Source organism: Stegostoma tigrinum, chromosome 26 (assembly GCF_030684315.1).
Source record: "Stegostoma tigrinum isolate sSteTig4 chromosome 26, sSteTig4.hap1, whole genome shotgun sequence".
NCBI lineage: Eukaryota > Metazoa > Chordata > Chondrichthyes > Orectolobiformes > Stegostomatidae > Stegostoma > Stegostoma tigrinum.
This window is the reverse complement of record NC_081379.1, coordinates 21,798,658-21,821,799: the sequence shown is the minus strand read 5'-3', so window position 1 is coordinate 21,821,799 and position 23,142 is coordinate 21,798,658.

The window sequence follows — 23,142 nt, the reverse complement described above, 5'->3', positions numbered from 1 at the left end:
AACATTTACAGCCTTCAAGTCTACTGAATGAAAAATGCTTATTAGGAATAATCAAAGCCATAAAAGAAATTAATGCCCAGTCAATAAGTTATTATTTCTTCTTGAAAGCAGGGAACATACACAACTTCTGCAGGCATTATAGAATCTTTCCTTATTATCATTCCTGAATAATAGTATCTGCTGGTGATGCGGTGAGGGCAGTGTTCAGTATTTTCAAATACCCCTACAGGTGTCTTTGTTGTTTTTACTGGGCCATTCCTTTTTACAATTATCTTTTGGATCATCTGATACAAAGCAAAAAGAACTGATGTTCTTTCAAAACTAGCAACCTCTGTAATTCAGTCAGTGAAAGAAGGGAGGCACGGTGACTCAGTGGTTAGCATTGCTGCCTCATTGTACCAGGAACCCAGGTTCGATTCCACTCTCTAGCAACTGTCTGTGTGGAGTTTGAACATTCTCCTTGTGTCTGCATGGGTTTCCTCCAGGTGCTCTGGTTTCCTCCCACAGTCCAAAGATGTGCGGGCGAGGTAGAGTGGCCATGTTAAATTGCCCGTAGTGTTCAGGGGTGTGTGGCTTCGGTGGGTTATGAGGGGATGGGTCTGGGTGGGATGCTCCAAGGTTCAGCGTGAACTTGTTGGGCCGAAGGGCCTGCTTCCACACTGTAGAGATTCTATTCTATAAAAATATGTGAAGTTGAATGCGTGGTTCTCAATATTGATGTAAGAACTATCAGCGACATTGATAATTTTGAGAAAGGTTTTAATTTCTAATTAAAACTGTTAACTATTTCTTAAAAGCTATACAATTCTTGCAGCAATGAAGCCAAGCTTTCATAAATTTATGAAAAATACAATACAAACGTAATAGATGATGGTTGCATTTTCAATGTATTACTATTCTAAGTTCAGTATTCAAGTTGATCAAATGCTGACGAAATCAAATACTCATCTAATGATATCTTGTTCACATTTATAATTTCATATCCTTAAGCTGCAGTGTAGTTAGTTAGTAATAGTTAAACCTGCAATCTCACTATTGATCAGCATTGGTGAAGATACAAAGACTTTATTTTTCACTTAAGTCAATTACATTGTACTTAGTCATATTCTGTCTTATCAGTAATCAATCAATAATGGTATTTTTCTGTTGGGCTAACTAGATCTCTTTATAATTCTCTAACTTTATTATCCGATCAAAAATAAGTAATGGTAATTCCACCAAGTGCAACATTTAACTGTAAGTAGTTTCTGTTTTTGTATCAATCTGCACCAGCTAATTCTTTCATTTCACAGAAACCTTCAATGCTTGAGTGGAACTTAAATTCCAACACAGGCCAGTTCATAGAAATTACCTTTTTTTCTGTGCTCTTGTATTCAATGTAACTCTACATAAGAATGGTTAATACTTACTCAATATTATCTGCTGCCCTGAAATATAGGAACCAACAAGGAGAACATCTTGGATTTGTGTAGCCCCATTCAGCAAGGAAAACTTTCCAAGTTTCGCAGCATCATAATCAAATAATAAATGCACTGAACTGAAGAGAAATCACTTCAGATTTGGTCAAAGAATTGGTTTTAAGGAGCTTCCAAAACAGTTTTGGAGTGAAGTCTATATCTTGGTACCAAATGGTACAGCCACAAATAGTGAGACAAAGGAAGTGGAGTGAATGAGAACAGAGTTGGAGTAATCAGGATTTTTTTTTGTGGGATGTAGGTGATTTCAGATTTAGGTCAATAACCTCCTTTCAATTATGCAGGCAGTTACTTCATCTTGTGTCTGCTGTGGTATAAGATCAGTTTTAGTTTGAAGGTTCAGTGACATTAGTTTTAAATGAATCACACTTTCCTTAAACAAAGACTGAAGGATGACATGAGTAAAATATAAAGGAAAGTCTGTTACAATATAAGGTAACCAAACTTCGAGACAATATGATTAGATAGACTCAAGATACATAACTGCCACTTAAACTTTGTACCCTTAGTGATTTTGTCCAACGATCATATTTTTCCTTTTCATTTGCTCTACCTAAATTGTTAGATCAACGAAGGAAATGATGTTTCAATCTCAGTTTCCCTCTGGATACTTCACAGCCTTCTGGCCTCAAAATTGAATTAAACAATTTGAGATCATAACCAGTGCCCCTATTTTGCACTGGCTTGGTTTTCTTCTCTTTTTCATTTCTTAATTTCTTTACTTTCGGATGGCTGCCATCCATTTTACTTCAACACATTGATTTGGAGCCAATCTACCATCCTCTGAGAAAAAGAACAGGAAATGACATCACCAACGCAGGAAATGACATCACCAACCCAAGGAAACCTAAACAGATAAATGGAAAGCGGGACATAACACCAGCACTTCATCGGAGGCTCACTATTGATGTTACCTAGAATGGTGACGAAACGTCTGGGAACGAACCTTCCCGCTCAGTGAACCAGCTTACATCCGGACCAAAATAAAGACCCACTCTTTTGTGGACCGAGAAGAGGAGAGCGCGACTGTGTTGGAGGTGGAAGGAAGACGTCGGGTTGGCTGTGCACCCTTGCAACCGGTGGATCTTAGTGCTGGCTTTGGCCTAACACTGGTTCAGGGGAGCAGCCAACCTGCAACGATGGCTGCGGCAAGTGCTCGTGCCCCAGGTCAGGGGGTCCGGAACACCATCCGTGTTTCCGTGAAGAAGGTGGATGAAGGTGCACCTGTGGACCGCACCTTCTTCGTGAAGAGGGGCCTGTTGGACTGTTGTGGGTTCGCTGCTGCGGACATTTACTGCCTGCAGGATTTCCCCGGAGGAGGTTTTTACGATGTAACCTTCAGGAGTGCCAAGCTTTGCGAGCGCTTCCTGGAGGTTTTCAAGGAGAAAGGAGGTGAGGGCCCCCTCTGTACTAAGCGCTGTACCGCCGTTTGTGATGCCGGTGCAGAGGAGCCGTATGGTGACTGTACACATGTACAACTCGCATGTGCCAGCAGCTGATGTTCTGACCTTCCTCGGAAGGTACGTGAAGGTGGAAGGGGACCTAACCAACATCATGGACCCCTTTGGGATCTGGACCAGTAAGAGGCAGGTCAGGGTGACGCTGAGGATGGGCGTGGACAGGAACATCGTACACCCACCGTCCAGCTTTGCGATCAGCGGGAGCAAGGGCTACCTGACCTACGCAAGGCAACCTAAAGTCTGCCATGCCTATGGTAGATCAGGTCACATGGCGGCTGACTGCAAAGCCACCATCTGCAGGAACTGCAGGGAGGAGGGACACCTTGCAAAGGATTTCCCACAAGAAAAAAGCTGCAACCTTTGCGGGGAAGCGGGCCACCTCTACAGGGCATGCCCACGGCGTGGGACCACCTACGCCCAGGTCGCCAGCAGGGGCAATGCGGGGCAAGCCCCCCCGGAGGAAAAGAAGGCACCAGGGCCCTGCAAGGACCACCCAAAATGTGCAGGAGGGCCAGGTCGTGCAGGAGGGTCCAGCCCTGCAGGATGGACCCGAGGCCAGCAAAGCGCCCCTACAGATTCCGCTCCCCGCCGACAACCCGGAGTCGATGGAGGAGGTGACAGGTGACCCGGGGAGTGGACGACGGTCCGGAAAGCGAGGAGGAAGGTGCGCCGGCGGGACCAGGCACCGCAACCATCAGGCAGGAAGAGGCAGCTACAGGGGGGGCTATAAGAGCTCCTCTGACGAGGGAGATTTGGAGGAGGCCCGCCCAAAGCAGAAGCTAAAGATCTCAAGGGAGAAGGAAAGCAGCACCCCGATTCCAGGTCATTGGAGGCGTCCTGAGGCTCCGTCCAACACCCAGCCACGCCCCGCTGGGGCCCTGGAGGGCCCCCTGGAACTTTCAGGCGGGAAGGAGGAAACAGCGTGTCCCTAGCCTGACCCAGAGCCGGACTCTCATGCCTCCATACCCCTGATGGGGGGATGCCACCCAGAAGGCAGCACGGACGGTTTTCTGAGCCCGGAGAGCAGCCAGCAGTTAGCCCGGGCAATGGACATGAAGGGACAGATGGAGGGGCTGGACCTTGGACTTGGGGAGGGTATTGCCGTCAATGCCCACAATGGGGGTACGGGTTGCAAGCATTAATGTGCACAGCGTCAAGTCCACCGCAAGATGTGTGTCCACGTTGGCCTACCTGACCACCGTCAAGGCGGACCTCCTGTTTCTGCAGGAGTGCGGGATACCGCACCTCAGCAGGTACGGGAAATGGTCCCGTGCCTGGACCTGTGGGCCTTCGATCTGTTCGGGGGTTAACGACTGTCGCTCCTCGGGCCTGGCTATTCTGCTGCGGGGCGCAATTTCACCATCTCTCAAGTTCAGGAGGTGGTGGGGGGGGCGCCTCCTAGTGGCTGATGTCACCTACAGCAACGCTCCCCTGAGGCTCATCAACGTGTACGCCCCAGCAGTACGGAGTGAGCAGTTGGCTGTCCTGAAGCAGCTTCCACCCCTGCTGGCTACATCCAGGTCGGTCATCCTAGGCGGAGACTTCAACTGCATCATCGATGCAGATGGAAGATCCGGCGTGGGGACAGTGGGTGGGGGGAGTCAACTGGACGTCACGTCCAGATTCCTGATGGGTACAGTGAAGGACGCCAAGCTGCTCGGCGTCTTCAGCACCCCTGCAGACGGAGCGCAGCAGAGGTACACCTGGTCGCGGCCAGACGGGTCTATCCGCTCAAGGATAGACTTCCTGTTTGTGTCACGGGCGTTCTCAGTCAGGTCCACCGGCGTCAAGCCGGTGTTCTTCTCTGACCACTGCCTCCTGCTGGCCGACTGTCACTTACAGGACGACCAGCAGGCCGGCAAGGAGACGTGGAAGCTCAACGTGACTCTGTTGACCCCAGAGAACGTCGAGGAGCTTAAGAGGGAGTACACTGGTTGGAGAATCCTGAAACCCCTCTTTGAGTCTCCGGGCGACTGGTGGGAGATGGTGAAGGAGAACATCAAGAGGTTCTTTGTCCTCAAGGGTGTTCGGAAGGCGAGAGAGAGGCGGGGAAAGCTGTCGCGACTCCAGAAAAGGGTGCAGAACCTGCTCCTTCTGCAGTTGATGGGGGTCGATGTCACGGACGACCTCCATGAGGTGAGGGGCCAGCAAGCCTTGCTCTTCGCCGCGGAGGCCTCCAGGATAATCTTCCGGTCCAGGGTCCGCTCCGTGGAGCAGGATGAGATGTGCTCGTGTTTCTTCTTTCAGAAGGTGCACAAAGAGAGCTCTGTGCTGAGCCGGCTGAAGGAGGACGACGGCTCGGTGACGTCGTCTTGGCCCGACATTTTGAGGATCAGCAGATCCTTCTATGCTGGACTGTAGGACGCGAAGCCCATGGACAACATGGCCTCCGAGTCATTCCTGTCGTCTATCACGGAGGTCTTAGACGACAGCACGAGGAAGTGGCTGGACCGGCCGACATCCCTGGACGAGCTGACCAGAGCCCTCAGGTCCTTGGAGAGGAATGAGACTCCCGGGAGAGATGGCTTACCGGTCGAGCTGTATTCCGCTCTGTGGGACCTGGTTGGCCAGGACCTGCTGGAGGTGTGCGATAGTGCACTTCGGGCAGGGGAAATGTACAAGTCCATGAGGATGGGCATCATCACCCTCATTTACAAGAGGAAGTGGGAGAGGGAAGAAATTAAGAATTGGCATCCCATTTCATTATTGAACATGGACTACAAAATCCTGGCCAAGGTCACAGCCAACCGGGTCAGGTCTGTCCTGGAGTCAGTGATTCACCCTGACCAAACCTGTGCTGTGCCGGGCAGGAAGATCGCTGACCGCCTCGCGCTCATCAGGGATACGATCGCCTATGTGCAGGAAAGGCGGGTGGACACCTGCCTCGTCAGCCTGGACCAGGAGAAGGCCTTCGACAGGGTCTCTCATGCTTACATGAGGGACGTCCTCTCCAAATTGGGGTTCGGGGAGGGCATCCGCAATTGGAACCGGCTGCTCTACACCAACATCGTTAGCACAGTCTCGATCAACGGGTGGGAATCGGACAGTCTTCCTGTCAGATCTGGAGTCAGGCAGGGCTGCCCGCTCTCTCCTGTCTTGTTCATGTGCTGTGCGGAGCCCTTCGCCACATCCATCAGGAAGGATGTGAGCCTGAAGGGCATGACTATCCCAGGCAACGGAGGCCTTCAGGTCAAGACCTCCCTGTACATGTACGATGTCGCCGTCTTCTGCACCGATCGTCGGTCGGTGAGTAGGCTGATGGACATCTGCGGCCAGTTTGAACTGGCCTCGGGTGCCAAAGTCAATAGGGGTAAGAGTGAGGTCATGTTCTTTGGGAACTGGGACGACCGCTCCTTCATCCCCTTCACCGTCAGGACAGACTACCTGAAGGTGCTGGGTGTTTGGTTCGGTGGAGCTGGGGCGTGCACTAAGACTTGGGAGGAGCGTATCACCAAACTGAAGCAGAAGCTGGGCAGGTGGACGCTCCGGTCCCTCTCCATCACAGGTAAGAACCTGGTTGTCAGGTGCGAGGGGCTTTCGGTACTGTTGTATGTGGCGCAGGCCTGGCCTATTCCCTGGACCTGCGCCACTGCGGTCACCTGGGCCATCTTCCACTTCATTTGGGGGTCGAGGATGGACCGATTCGCAGGGACACGATGTACAAAGACCTGGAAAATGGGGGAAAGGGCGTACCAAATGCCACCCTTGCCCTGATGGCTACCTTTGTGTGCGGGTGCATCAAGCTGTGTGTAGATCCTCAGTACGCAAACACCGAGTGTCACTACTTACTGAGGTTCTACCTGTCCCCGGTGTTGCGAAGGATGGGCCTGGCCTCGTTGCCACAGAACGCTCCGAGTAGTTGGACCGTCCCGTACCACCTGTCCTTCATGGAGAAATTTTTGAAAGGAAACATCTTTGACCACAAGGCCGTCAGGCAGTGGTCAGCACGTAGTATCCTCGGGACCCTTAGGGAAAAGGAGAGGGTGGATCCCGTCGTGTGGTTCCCCACGCAGACTGCCAAAGTCGTTTGGCGGAATGCCTCATCGCCAGAACTTTCAAACAAGCACAAGGACATTGCTTGGCTGGCGGTGAGAGGGGCTCTGCCAGTGAGATCCTTTATGCATGCCCAGAATCTCTGCGCCACCGCATGCTGCCCTTGAGGCAGCTGCAGGCGGGGGGACGAGACTGTCGATCACCTCCTTCTGGAGTGTGCCTTGGCGCAGGAGGTCTGGAGGGGGATGCAGTGGTATTTGTCGAGGTTCGTCCCGAGCAGCTCCGTGACAGGGAACTCCGTGCTCTAAGGGCTGTTTCCCGGGACGCACACTGAGACCAACATCAACTGCACCTGGAGGACCGGTGAAAGACGCTCTTTGGTCTGCCTGCAACTTGCTGGTCTGCCAGCTGAAAGAACTGACCCCGACCGAGTGTTGCAGACTGGCGCACTCCAAGGTCCAGGACTACGTGCTGAGGGACGCGCTAAAGCTTGGGGCAGCCACGGCCAAGGTGCAGTGGGGAAAGACCACCATATGAAACCCCTCATCCAGAATAGAAAAAAGGGCCCTATCTTTGCAAGAATATCGGGAATGTAGAGCGAATCTGAAAAAAGGGATTAAGAGGGCTCAGAGAGGACATGAGATATTGCTGGTAAACATCGTTAAGGAAAATCCCAAAGCGTTTTATTCATATATAGAGCAAGAGGGTAACTAGAGAAAGGATTGGCCCACTTAAGGACAAAGAAGGAAAGTTATGCGCTGAGTCAGAAAATGGGTGACATTCTTAACGAGTACTTTGCATCGGTATTCACCAAGGAGAGGGACATGACGGATGTTGAGGTTAGGGATAGTGGTTGCTTAGTCTAGGTCAAGTTGACATAAGGAAGGAGGAAGTGTTAGGTATCCTAAAAGACACTAAGGTGGACAAATCCCCAGGTCCGGATGGGATCTATCCCAGGTTACTGAGGGAAGCGAGAGAGGAAATAGATGGGGCCCTAACATATATCTTTGCAGTGTCCATAGACACGCGTTAGGTCCCGGAGGACTGGAGACTTGTTAATGTTGTCCCCTTGTTTAAGAAGGGCAGCAAGGATAATCCAGGTAATTATCGTATGGTGAGCCTGATGTCAGTGGTAGGGAAGCTACTGGAGAAGATACTGAGGGATAGGATCTATTCCCATTTGAAGAAAATGGGCTTATCAGTGATAGGCAACACGGTTTTGTTCAGGGAAGGTCATGTCTTACCAACTTAATAGAATTCTTTGAGGACATGACAAAGTTGATTGAGGAGGGAAAGGCTGTAGATGTCATGTACATGGACTTCAGTAAGGCGTTTGATAAGGTTCCCCATGGCAGGCTGATGGAGAAAGTGAAGTCACATGGGGTCCAGGGTGTGCTAGCTAGATGGATAAAAAACTGGCTGGGCAACAGGAGACAGAGGGTAGTAGTAGAAGGGAGTTTCTCAAATTGGAGACCTGTGACCAGTGGTGTTCCACAGGGATCTGTGCTGGGACCACTGTTCTTTGTGATATGTGTAAATGATCTGGAGGAAGGTGTAGGTGGTCTGATCAGCAAGTTTGCTGATGACACTAAGATTGGTGGAGTAGTGAAGGGGATTGTCAGAAATTACAGCCGAATATAGGTAGACTGGAGAGTTGGGCAGATAAATGGCAGATGGAGTTCAATCCAGGCAAATGCGAGGTGTGCATTTTGGAAGATCAAATTCAAGGGTGAACTATACAGTAAATGGAAAAGTCCTTGGGAAAATTGATGAACAGAGAGATCTGGGTGTTCACGCCCATTGTTCCCTGAAGGTGACAATGCAGGTCAATAGGGTGGTCAAGAAGGCATATGGTATGCTTTCCTTCATTGGGCGGGGTATTGAGTACAAGAGTTGGTAGGTCATGTTGCAGTTGTATAGGACTTTGGTTCAGCCACATTTGGAGCACTGTGTACAGTTCTGGTCGCCACATTACCAAAAGGATGTGGATGCTTTGGAGAGGGTGCAGAGGAGGTTCACCGGGATGTTGCCTGGTATGGAGGGTGCGAGGTATGAAGAGAGGTTGAATAGATTAGGATTATTTTCATTAGAAAGACAGAGATTGAGGGGGGACCTGATTGAGGTCTACAAAATCATGAGGGGTATAGACAGGGTAGATAGCAAAAAGCTTTTTCCCAGAGTGGGGGACTCAATTACTAGGAGTCATGAGTTCAAAGTGAGAGGAAGAAAGTTTAAGGGAGATATGCATGGAAAGTTCTTTACACTGAAGGTGGTGGGCGCCTGGAACGCGTTGCCAGTGGAGGTGGTCGATAGAGACACATTAGCGTCTTTTAAGATATCTTTGGACAGGTACATGGATGGGCAGGGAGCAAATGGACACAGACCGTTAGAAAATAGATGACAGGTTAGACAGAGGATCTTGATCGGCGCAGGCTTGGAGGGCCAAAGGGCCTGTTCCTGTGCTGTAGGTTTCTTTGTTTCTTTGTATCTGGTAACTGGGCCCAGCTGGCGCCTTCCCCAACTGGTCAGGGGGCCAACGTGGACTGTGCGAGGAGACAACTGCCGGGGTATTTTCTTTGCTTTCTTTTTTCTTCTTCTTTGTTTCGTTTTTGCCTTTAGTTGGTGTACGTACCCCCTGGGTAACCCGGAGCGGCTTGCATGACTGGGTAGGTGTATAAATGTTTTTTTTTGTACATTCCATGAATAAATTTTTTCAAATAAAAAAAAGCTGACGAAACGTCTGAAAACTAACCTTCCAGCTCAGCGAGCAAAGTAACATCCAGAAACTCAAACTGAGCTACAAGTCTTCTCAAAACTCACAAGGCAACTATGTGACTATGTAAACTGATCTAGTTGCGGTCAACTGATATTCTAGGTTAGGGAATAGATCAATAGATTAATAGTAGTCAACATTTAAGGGGGTGTTTCAGAATATTCATATTAAGTTATATTCATAATATAAAGAATAATTCTTAAGGGAGGACCCACTATTCCTGATTAAGTAGTGAAGTTAGGGAAGGCAACAAATTTAAGGAAAAGCAAATCACTGTGCAAACATGAATGGCAAGTCACATGATTGGTCAAAATCTGAAAAGCAGCAGGGAATGACTAAAAAGGTAACCAGGAGGAAGAAATCTGTGTAGATAGGAAGCAAGCTACCAATGTAAAAACAGACAGCAAGGCTTTCTACAAGTATATCAAGAGGAAAGAAAATAAAATGTGTGAAAAACCTGTGGACAGTGAGAATGGGAAGTTGGCTCCCCCACTATCAACATCCTGAGGTTTACAACTGACCATCAACTGAACTGCATTAGCTATATAAATTCTGCAGCAACAACAGCAGATGCATTGAAGGCAGTTTAGAGGAGTTTCCTCGACTGATACCTGGAATGAATGAATTGTGTTACGATGATAGGTTGAATAGGCTGAGCTTGTTTCCACCGTTGTTTCGAAGAGTGAGGTGTGACTTGATTGAAAGTGTTCAAGATCATGAACAGTCTTGATGAAGTAGATGTATCCTCTTGTGGGTGGGTCCAGAACCGGAGGCTGACCTTTTAGTTTAGAGATGAGGAGATCTTTTTTTAGCTCAGAAGGTTGCTCAACTTCGGAACTCAATGCCTCAGAACATGGTGAAGTGGGGATCATTAAATATTTTTAAAGCAGAAGTAGATTGATTCTTGTTATGCCAGGGACTCTCAGGTTACTGGGTATAGAAAATAAGGTGAAATTTGAAACACAAGCAGACCAGCAATGATTTTATTGAATAGCAGAGAAGGCTCAAGAGACCAGAAGGTGTACTTCTGCTGCCAGTTTGAATGCTCTACATTTGTTTTATTATACTCTCGAAAGACTAGTTACATCAGGCATTGTTGTCTCTTTCTCACCTTTTTAAAGGTTCTACCTACTGCCACAGTGTGTTGTGCCAAGGAGCATCTTGCTGTTTGTATTCAAATCTCAAGCACAGCAACAAAAATCTTTCAGGAAACTTCTTGAATTTTCCGGAAAATTTTATGATATCAACATCTGTTGTCTGTGTCATTGAAGTTATATTGAGCTAATTGTATTAAGACTGCCATCTATCGAGAGTAATCCCAAATCATTAGTTCAATCTTTTCAGCTACCTCTTTCTTGTCAACTGCAAGACTAAATTAAGCCACAATTTTTTTCTCATTTCCTCAACTCAATCGTGATTGTTATGTGCTCCAGATCCACTTTTAAATCCTTTCAAAGAATAAACAATAATTTAGAATTATCACTTTCTTTCACGGCTGCTGACTCCATGTATAAACTGCAAACTGATAAATGGTTTGAAATTAAATTGTGCTTTCACCCCATTACAACATTCACAGGGTTGACTTCCTAAAGGAATGGATGTGGGTTATAACTCATTCCCTGTTTAAAACAGACAGCACATACTAATTTCATGTTAGCAAATGTTTATCCAAATCCACAGATACTTTATAATTTAGTGTATAGATTTTTAATGGAAGCAGTCACTAATAAAGCATCTGCTAGGACTGCAACCTTTTCATTGCAATAAGTGGATCTGATTGAACACATATCTCATTTCTATGGGTAAGCTTTGAAGGTTTTCTTTCATCCAAGTCAAGTCTGGTGTGACAAACCATAGACTGAGGTAAAGATCTAAGATCAGGAGTTCCTATAATTAAATGGAATCTTGAAAGTTAAATTTGTTTTTAAGGTCTTCAATTTTATTTCTGAGAAAATTAGTCTGTCATACAAATAAGAGAGGTTCTGGCAAGGCATCCCAGTCAGTTGAATTGTTAGCCTGTCTATTGTGGGTACTCCAGGATCCTTCCTATTTCGTGGACAGCCACATGTACAGGACATATCATCACCTGTAGAAGCAAGTGCTCCCCGATCCAGAATCATCAGTAGCTGGAGTCACTGTAGTATATCCAAGAAACTGCAAGTTTTATGCTTGGCACTTCCTGGAAGTGGTCACTTCACAGTTTAAGGACACGCCAGCCAAGTAAAGCTCAAGAAGGAAGCCATTTCCAACGATCCTTTTCCTCCAAATGTGATGGCATAATCAATTAACATATGACCAATAATTTTCAAATGCCTGCACAATCAGGGCATACTTAATCTTCTGTGTGGGTAAGGAGTATATTGAGTGTCATTGTTCCAACAATGTTTATGTTTTAAAGAAAAATAGAAAGGATGATGAACAAAAGGGAATGCAGAAACATACCTGCTTTCTTCGAGTCCTCATCTCTTCGGCTAACTCCATCATTCACTAACTTCTCTCTTTCTCGAACTTATAGTAATTTAACTCTCAGGTCCCATCCTGTTGCAGAAAAACTAGTAGGGCCTCAACATGCACAGTACACATGACATTAACATTGCCAGTCATCATATAGTACTGACAATGGGAATGCTGCATGCAAGTACATTCACCCATCTCCTTTCAGTGGGTTTTGTTGTCACCTGGAATCAATAAATAGAACTCTGTCATTTTAAAATCTGTATGGTTGTTCTTAATAACCATCCAGAAACTTAGGGCAATTTGGTCCATCTGTCAGCCATCTATAGAAGATGACTCCTGGACTTCATTGAGTGAACCTAGACCTCATGAATGATTAGGATTGTCATGCAGGAGTTTCCTGAGTGAATCAACAAGTGGTATTCAGTTCTGAATAACAGCATGGATGATGCATCTGAAGGGCCAATGCACCACTCCATGGTCCATATTAGCTGGGGTGGGGGGTGGGGTTGGTGGTGGTCCAGGGAGAAGTTTGAGAAGGCTGTTGCTATTAGCAGTTCTAAAGTTTGGGGGATATGCAGGCATTTCCACAGTCACAAATGTGTTTCCAGGGTGCTATTTTGCCTCCCTGGTGCCAGGGTCAAGCATGAGACCTGGGAGGAGGGATACAGTCCTATCAGCATATTTTGTGTTACAAGGCTGCCAAATTAGCTTATATCGACTGGAGTTTAGGAGTAAGAATCAACTGAATGCAACATATGATATTGAAGGGTCTTTACAGGTGGATATAGAAAATATGTTTCCTCTTGTAGCAGAACGTAGAACTAGGGTTCACTGTTTAAATTAAGGTATCAACAATATAAGCCACAGATAGAAGAACTTTTTTATGATTGTGAATGCTGAGAGTCTTTAGAACTCTCTTTATCAAAATGCAGTGAAAGAGGAGTCTTTGAATATTTTTAAGGCAGAGGTAGATAGATTCTTGATAAGCAAAGGGTGAAAGATCATGCAGGGTAAGTAGGAATCAGATCAACCATGAACTTATTGAATGGCAATATACTGGACTGAAGATGCTGAGTGGCTTACTCCTACTTCCAATTCATATGTTCAATTGTAGGTATCACTAAACAGAGCCAGGGCCAATGTTCCTGTGGGGCAGTTTGCAGCTGCTATTAAAGAGCATTTAAACTAACTTGGCAGAAGGATGAGGACCAGAATGTAGCATTAGAAGGAGAAACAATTGCATAAAGAATGATAAATAAATTTAGTTCCGGAGTAAGAAATAATAAGCTACTTCGTAGACATGAATTATGAACAAGGCACAATGTGGTATAAATTAGCTTTAACATGGATGTATGTAAATATACAAAGCATTGTAAATACACTGTTGATTAATGAGGAGATTTATGTGCAGTGCCTTATTGAACGTCTTTTAGATATCCTAATGTATCACATTTAGTGGTTCTCTTGTATCTAAACTGCTTATTACCCCCTCAAAAACTGTAATAAATTTGTCAGTTATGATTGCCCTTTCATGAAGTTATGCTGAGTATACTTCATTAGATTATGTGCTTGTAAATGTTCTATTTTAATATCCTATATAATAGACTCTGAAATATTTCCCAATAACAGATGTTAAAGGCATATAGTTAATTGTTTTTGCCTCACTCTCTTTCCAGAATTTAAGGATTATTAGAAAATTAATACCAGCTGTATCCATTTTCTCTCTAGCTAATTTCTTTAAAATTCAAAGTGTGGCCCATCAGGTCCAGGAGACTTTTCAGCCTTTAGCCCTTTTAGCTTCCCATGAACTTTATTCTCCAGTGAGAGTAATTGTGATTATTTCCTTCTCTTCTCTATTCCCTTGATTATCAGTACTTTTGGAATGCTACTCGTGTCCTCTGACAGAGTGAAAGTGCTTATTCAACTGTTCTGCATTTCGGTTTCCTCATTATTATTTCCAGAGTCTTGTTCTTTAAGGAGCCTCTGTTCATTTTGACTTCTCAGTTTCTTTTCTTTCTTCCTTTTCACGGCCTTGACATCAAAGGCGGACACTCTTACCTTCCTTCTCGAGTTCTGCTCTTTTGGCCATGATTAAACCAAGGTTATAATGTGGTCTCTAATGACTCTATCACTCTTAGAGAGGAGCTGAGTGGTTATTGCAAAACCCAAACTGGGCAACACCGAGCAGGTTATTGCGAATCAAGTGCTGCTTGTCTGCACTGTTGATGACATCTTCCATCTCTTTACTGATGTTTGAAAGTAGACTGATGAGGCTGTAATTGGCTGGATTGGATTTGTCCTGCTTTTTACGTACTGAGCATATCAGAGCAATTTTCACATTGTCAGTAGACGTTAGTATTGTAGCTGTACTGGAACAACTATGTCAGGGATGGAGCAAGTTCTGGAGCTCAAATCTTCAGTACTATTCCTGGAATGTTGTCAGGGTCTGGAAGCTTTGTAGTATCCAGGTCTTTAGCAGTTTCTTGATATCACATAGGGCGAATAGAATTGAATGAAGACTGGCAACTGTGGTGCTGGAGACCTCTAGAGGAGGACAAGGAGCACAACCAACTCTGCATTCCTGGCTGAAAATTGTTGTAAAATCTCTGGCCTTACCTTTTAGATTAATATGCTGCGCTCTCCCTCATTGAGGATGAGGATACTTGTCAAGCCTCCTCTTTCAGTCAGTTGCTTAATTGTTCATAATCATTCATCACTGGATTGGCATTGAATTACCATACCTTGGCATAGGGGCCATGCGGGCTGGGTGGAGGGACAGGAGGTAAGTGTGCGTGGTACAGCAGTGTGACAGGTGGGGGCTAGAAGACTTTACGTTTCTCATTATAATTGGGAAGATATCCCACTGCCTTTGAAAATAGCTCAGCACCCAGCAGCGCTTATGGCCGCTCCTGAACATTTCCTGGGTTGGCTTGCCTGACTGAAGCCCACATACACACACCCGTCTGAAATTATGGTCTCAGCTTGGCAGGTACTTAGGCCTGAGGTGGGTAGACTGAAGCCCCCACGTACCTCGAAGATGAAAGTACAAGCATTCATAACTAAGAAGCAAGGATGCAACTAACTCAGTCTAGGGAATAAGTAGGCAACAAATGCAGAGAATGTTGGAGAAAGTCAGGAGGTTTGACAGCATCTGTGGAGAGAGAAATAGAGTGAATGTTTTTCGAGTCCAATATGAGTCAGAACTTCACTCTGTTTCTCTCGCCCCAGATCTTGCCCGATCTTCTGCAGTTTGCTTCAGATTGCCAACAGTATATTGTCTTTATTTGAATGAAGAAGTGAGTATGATTGTTATAATATTGTTCCACAACTTTGGGGCAGGAGGACTTCAATGCTCATCATATTACTTTTGATCTGAACATTTTTCCACTATTTACAGAACTACCAAACCCATTCATTCCATCACAGAAATAAAAATCCAAATCTGAATACCACATTGACTTGATGAATGGATATGTTGATTTCTTTTGCATGAGGGGCGCTCTTTGCATGTTAGTTTAAGATTAGGATTTGATTTGATTTTGCAGCAAGCAATCAACCATTCTTGCCCACAAATGGCTCCGCTGGAATGGATTCAATTTTGACAATATGCAAAGACAACTACTTGCACATGATATGTATTTATGAATAATTGAAACTGGATCTGCAACCAAGCACACTGAACCACTGTGGCACATTGAATACTGGGAAATTGGATAGGTTAGATAAATCATCTAGAAGGGAATCATCCAATATTCCTTCATTTAAGTCAAGAAGGTAAATAAAATGTGTTTATTCACACACGTACTCAAAACTGTTCAATTTCCTTATTTACCTTATGATCAGATGGACCAGTAACATCTTGCATTAATAGTCTTGTGTATTGTGCACACCACTACCTGTAACACATTCCACACCTTCCTTTCCCAGATCACTGTGCCTTGTCAGATCTGTGCAATGTGTCTAATAAGCAAAAAGTATCGTTAGTTTATAGGCAGAATCTTCTATTAATGTTAGCTATCTTGCCTGCTCACTGACAATTTATTTGAGGACCCCTGCACAGCCTCTTTTAAGGAAGGCCAGCCATATGCATTGCCAATCAGGCAATTCATAGGACACCCATGCTGTTTCTCTGGAATGAGGATCCTGAAGAAGGGAGAAGTCCCATCTACCAGGACCTATCAGCCAATCAGAGGCTGGCAGCTCCTGAGCTTAACAGCACCACAGAGAAGGCCACCCTTGATACCAGAGAAGCAAACTCTGGAGTCCTAAGACAAAGGTAAGTGATATGTGCTGCAGCAGGGGCAAATGGGGAAGGGGCTTGTCAGGGGTGAGTGTACAGAGGTGACTGTCAGTGGAGTCACCTCTGTACAATGTCTGTCCCCTTGAATGAGAACCTTTAATCAGGGATACAGCCCACTCCTCCAGGTGATAAGTAGTCCACACTCTTTGCGTGTGGCATTACTGCATTGGCAAACAGACCAGTTTCAATAATTCATAAATACATTATCATGTACAAGTAGTTGTCTTTGCATATTGTCAAAATTGAATCCATTCCAGCAGAACCATTTGTGATGGAAAGTTTTTAAGTTGTCCTTTATTAGATACCTAGGAGCCTCAATTCGCGGAGGTTGGAGAGGTCAACAATGGGCTTTCCCACCCAGCATGTAATTCTGGTAGAGCTGGAATGGTGGTTGGGATTGGCTAAACTGCAACCCTGCCACATTAAACGCCTTCCCTCCTGCTATCTCTCTACCACATCAAACAGAAAATGCCTCCCAGTCTGCAATTTGTCAGGTAAATTCAAATGCCAACACAACAGAGTGCATTTTGAGACACAAATATTCCAACCATAATTCCCCTTCCACATGGTCCAAAGTTTGGGGTCTGCAAAAGTAACAACTGAACCTACAAAACATTAATCACTGCAGTTTATTCTAATGATTGAATGACACACTGTACAGTCATGTAAATAGTAAGTTATAAAAATCATAAAGCTATATTTGTCTTAACATTAATAAGCAGGTACAGAATGCTGCTGTCTGAAGGAAAAGTAAGAATATAATTGACATTAATTGTTGTAATAACAATAATATGTAATCCCCCCACCTTTATAGTTCAAGTTTTCAAGAGATAAACTGAGCTTGCTGGAACACAATCTTCATAATGCAGCCTCATTATGGCAGTTACCTTATAACAACAATAATACTTCATCTGAGGGTAGGCTATGTAGCCCTGATGTTATTTTTTACAAAATGAGATAACTTATGTATCACCGCGTGACACTATTTAATGAATATCATTAGATGCTCAGCTGAAATGTTGTTGAGAAGGTTAATTTTTCCTTATTGTCACATTCTGCAGTAAATGATTGAATTTCACTGCTGGAGGCAGCTTAAGATCATGGTCAGTTACTATTGAATAGTTGAATCATAGATTTTATAATAGGTTGAACAAAAAGTTTGAAATTTGATACTTGTCTGTTGAGTCACAAGTGTGATACCAACCAAACAAATAAGCAGGCCAATTTCAGGGTGCAAGGGAATACTACCAGCATTAACAGCGGCTGCAACCTGTTTGAAAAGCAATTAACACCAATTGGAATCTAACATGTATGTCCTGTGACATTTTTTTTCATGAAATGTTTAAATATTTTGACAACTGGTTTTATCTTAATTGAGATATTCTGAATTGAGGTCCGCTGCAGTTAGCAAGCAAACTTCTGAACCAGTGAGCATCAATGTTGTTGTTAAGCAGCAACAGCACATTAAAAAGGCAGTAGTCTCTTTTTCATTAGACAGATACTGTCAACGTGCTTTGAACGAGGTCTTATTGGGTCTGCTTGCATTTAGCTGTTATGCATCACTGGAGCACTATGCCAGAAATGAAGTCCCACTATTCTGGGAATTGTCACCAACTTGAAAATACGCAGAATTCCCTAATTTACCTTCTTCCAGACCCGGGTTGACAGAAAGCATGGACCAGGTTTCCCTATTGAACAAGAATTCCTACTTATTATGAATAAATACATTGTAACTACAGGTAAACTATGAGCCATCAACATCTGACTCTACTATTTAAAATTCCAGCCCTCTTTTAACCTCTCCCTCTATATCAGTGGTTCACAACCTTTTCAATATCAGGCACAAATAATTCCATAGCACACCCACTTTCTTTAATTGAATAGATCGCTCATAAATGTCACATTTACTTGCATTTACTGTGGTTAGCACCTTACTAGAGAGGTTTGCAACAGACTGCATACAACATGCTAAAGAAGGATCAGAAGCATTAATATTCAAATCCACCGGGAAAAATATGCCACTTCTACCAAGCACAGATTGATTTTTAAAATCAATGATTTTTAAAATCAATCTGTTCATAGAAATTTCATCTGTAAAGTGTGACTTAATTTATTTGTATCATTGCAGTGTTAGATGGCTTCAGTTAAGGCTCAAGTGACATCTTATGTCCATGGCTGTCATTGCATTGTCTCTGAACAGTTCCTGCTTTTTTTTGAGCTTTTTTTTAATCAAGTGAGTTAGCACAGGAATTGCCTCTTTTGACAAGAAACATAGCCATTTATTCTCAGAATCTATTAAAAGACTAAGATCAGTATCATTATGAAAAAGATGTTCTAAACAATATTCACCCTAATACCTGGGTCAATGTGGAAGTTTGTTCAGGCAGGTAGGTTGTTTCAACAGCTACTTCAGTTGTACACCTCTTTATTGAGCAAGTGCAGTTTCTTCTCATCCCGGAGATCCGATCCTCAAGCACTGCACATGCTCAGACTGAATGTTAGACAATAGATAATAGGCAATAGGTGCTGGAGTAGGCCATTCGGCCCTTCGAGTCAGCACCACCATTCATTATGATCATGGCTGATCATCCACAATCAGTATCCTGTTCCTGCCTTATCCCCATAACCCTTGATTCCTCTATCTTTAAGAGCTCTATCTATCTCTTTCTTAAAAATATCCAGAGAGTTGGCCTCCACTGCCTTCTGGGGCAGAGCATTCCATATATCCACCACTCTCTGGTTTCCTCAACTCTGTTCTAAATGGCCTACCCCTTATTTTTAAACTGTGTCCTCTGGTTCTGGACTCACCCATCAGCAGAAACATGCTTCCTGCCTCCAGAGTGTCCAATCCCTTAATAATCTTATATGCCTCAATCAGATCCCCTCTCATCCTTCTAAACTCAAGTGTACACAAGCCCAGTCACTCCAATCTTTCAACATATGATAGTCCCACCATTCCGGGAATTGACCTCATGAACGTACACTGTACTCCCTCAATAGCAAGAATATCCTTCCTCAAATTTGGAGACCAAAACTGCACACAATACTCCAGGTGCGGTCTCACCAGGGCCCTGTACAGCTGCGGAAGGACCTCTTTGCTCCTATACTCAATTCCTCTTGTTATGAAGGCCAGAATGCCACTAGCTTTCTTCACTGCCTGCTGTACCTGCATGCTTGCTTTCATTGACTGATGTACAAGAACACCCAGATCTCGTTGTGTTTCCCGTTTACTTGACTCCATTGAGATAGTAATCTGCCTTCCTGTTCTTGCCACCAAAGCATATAACCACACATTTATCCACATTAAACTGCATCTGCCACGCATCCGTCCACTCACCTAGCCTGTCCAAGTCACCCTGTATTCTCATAACATCCTCCTCACATTTCACACTGCCACCCAACTTTGTGTCATTGGCAAATTTGCTAATATTACTCTTAATGCCTTCGTCTATATCATTAATATATATCGTAAACAGCTGCGGTCCCAGCACCGAACCTTGTGGTACCCCACTGGTCACTGTCTGCCATTCCGAAAGGAACCCGTTTATCACTACTCTTTGCTTCCTGTCAGCCAGTCAATTTTCAATCCAACTCAGTATTTTGTCCCCAATACCATGTGCCCTAATTTTGTTCACCAATCTCCTATGCGGGACTTAATCAAAGGCTTTCTGAAAGTCCAGGTACACTACATCCACTGGTTCTCCCTTATCCATCTTCATAGATGCATCCTCAAAAAATTCCAGAAGATTAATCAAGCACGATTTCCCCTTCGTAAATCCATGCTGACTCTGACCTATTCTGTTACTGCTATCCAAATGAGTCGTAATTTCATCTTTTATAATTGACTCCAGCATCTTTCCCACCACTGACATCAGGCTAACTGGTCTACAATTTCCTGTTTTCTTTCTCCCTCCTTTCTTGAAAAGTGGGACAACATTTGCCACCCTCCAATCTGCAGGAACTGATCCTGAATCTATAGAACCTTGGAAAATAATTACCAACGCGTCCACAATTTCTAGAGCAACCTCCTTAAGTACCCTGGGATGCAGACCATCAGGTCCCGGGGACTTATCGGCCTTCAGTCCTAACAGTCTATCCAACACCATTTCCTGCCTAATTTCCTGTGGTATTCGTCACTATTGTAAGTGAATTCTGCATCTCTTACTTTCTGAAATTATCTCACACTGCTGAGCATCTATTTATGCAATAGTATAAGTGATTTGTGTGACAGCCTTTTAAGGATGATCAAGGGTTTGCTGAATGTGTGAGGATCCAGCAAAATGGATTCCTGATGCTAACAGATATGGACTGTGAAAATGGGACAAATTCTCCATCTAAGTGTACACGTGCTGGCTAAAGCCACATTTATAGCCCAATCCTGAATGTCAGGCTATGAGCTTAGATTTGATGCCCCAATGTTTTTTTCAGATTATATTATATTGAGCAGAAACAAATGAAAGGGCTGAATGTTTTGCCCTCTCCCTTCCACTCACCAAGTTGGGTTTCAGCACTGGGAGAGGTGTTGCATGTTACATATGGCAGACAGGTCACCCACAGCCTTTCTGTTCACACGAGTCTGCTCCCCGGCCACTATCCCACCTGCCCCTAGCTTTATTGAGACCCTTAAAGGGCCAGTTAAGGATCTCCACCTACCTCCACTGGCATAATATGCTGACATTGGAAGACAGGCCAGAGGGGAAAGGCTGGTTTTTCACCAAGGTACAGCCTTTGGGATGTCCCCCATGAAAACTGAGCATACTACTGCCTCAAAGATCAGAGATAATGGTAACTGCAGATGCTGGAGAATCTGAGATAACAAAATGTGGAGCTGGATGAACACAGCAGGCCAAGCAGCACCTTAGGAGCACAACAGCTGATGTTTCGGGCCTAGACCCTTTGTCATGTGTTCATCCAGCTCCACACTTTGTTGCCTCAAAGATCTTACTCCTTTTTTCTGTCTTCCTAACAACCCTCCAGCTCAATCGCCATCTCCTTCGTCCATCTGCTTAAAGTGCCTGGTCCCTCCTGGCTGTAAACCTATGACCCACTTGGGTTGAGTTGCCATCAATTCTCTTTGCGTGCAAAACTTGCTTTCACTGAGGGACATAAGCTCCACTCACTGCTTGTTAAGGCCAACCGCATTATAATATTTCTGAAATTCGACATGTCTGACTGACTTTTCCCATGACAGGGTTGGCAACATGACTTGTCCTCCTTAAAATTCTGCCCCCCCTAAGTCTCATAAATATCCACAAATGCACATAAGTGTGTGATATCCCCTTCTCTCTTTATCTGTCATTCCATTATGACAGTAAAGGTGTTAGATCGCTGACCACTGCTCATCGAACCATTGCTTCATAGCATCAAACATGATCTCCATTCCCTGTCTAATACTATATGTTCAGGCTCATGGAACAACAACAAGATTATTGACACAACTTTATTTGACAGCAAATTAGTCAATGGTGCTATTGCTGCACCTGTAATTGGTTTGCAGTCCATCTACAGACACTTTTTAATTTCTTTAATACAGAAAAATCAATTTCATTTGTATCTGTAGTTACCACTAACACTGGGAGGCTCATTGAAATTCTATTTCTAGAATGTTAAGCACACTCAATAAAATACTCAAAGTATCAGTGCCAGGAGCTTGGAGATTGTTTGTTCAGAACAGACACACACCCAGAAAAAGCTCGATCACTTAATTCAACCTCAATTTGTTTTCTGGCTGCATTTATTCAAGCAGAATAGTCAAGCATGCAAAGTGAATTATGTTGTTTGCTCTCTTAAGGGCAGTTCTGGTTGGCACAGTGGCTAGCACTGCTACCTCACAGTGCCAAGGACCTGAGTTCAATTCCACCTTCAGGTGACTATCTGTGTGGAATTTGCACATTGTCTGCGTGGATTTCCTCTGGGTGCGCTGGTTCCCTCCCACAGTCCAACGATGTGCAGTGTATGTGGATTGGCTATGCTACAGTGCCCAGGGATGTGCAGGTTAGACATGGGAAATATAGGGGAATGAGTCTGGATGTGATGCGCTTCGTAAGATTGGTGTGGACTTGTTGGGCCGAATGGTCTGTTTCCATTCTGTAGAGATTCTATGATTCTAATCCTGTTTGTTTATCTATTTTGACAACACATGAACATGGCACAAATCTTCAGGGGATTAGGTCACCAGAAGATCCTCTGATATCCCATAAAAAAACAAGATTAAGTGTTGCCTGCAGTCAGGGAGGTTTTGACATCTCAACAAAGAAACCCCCAAAGCACTGCAGATGCTGGAAATCAGAAACAAGAACATAAATTGCTAGAAAAACTCAGTAGGTTTGATAGCATCTGTGGAGACAAAGCAAAGTTAACATTTCAGGTCCGGTGACTCTTCTTCGGAAGGTTCAGAACCTGAAACATTAGTTCTGCTTTGTCTCCACAGATGCTGCCAGATCTATTGAGTTTTTCCAGCAATTTCAGGTTTTGACATATCTCTTTTGGAGATCATCCCAGCAACAGAAAGTTTTGTTACAAAAGGCATTAATGGGGAGTAGATTTAAAACATACCATTTTGGTTCAGCTGCCAGCTATGAGATCTTGAGGCTCAATGGTATTGCTTCTACTCTGGGCCAGAAGACCCAGGTTCAAGTCCCACTTGCTACAGAGGTGTATTATAATGTATTCAAACAGGGTGAT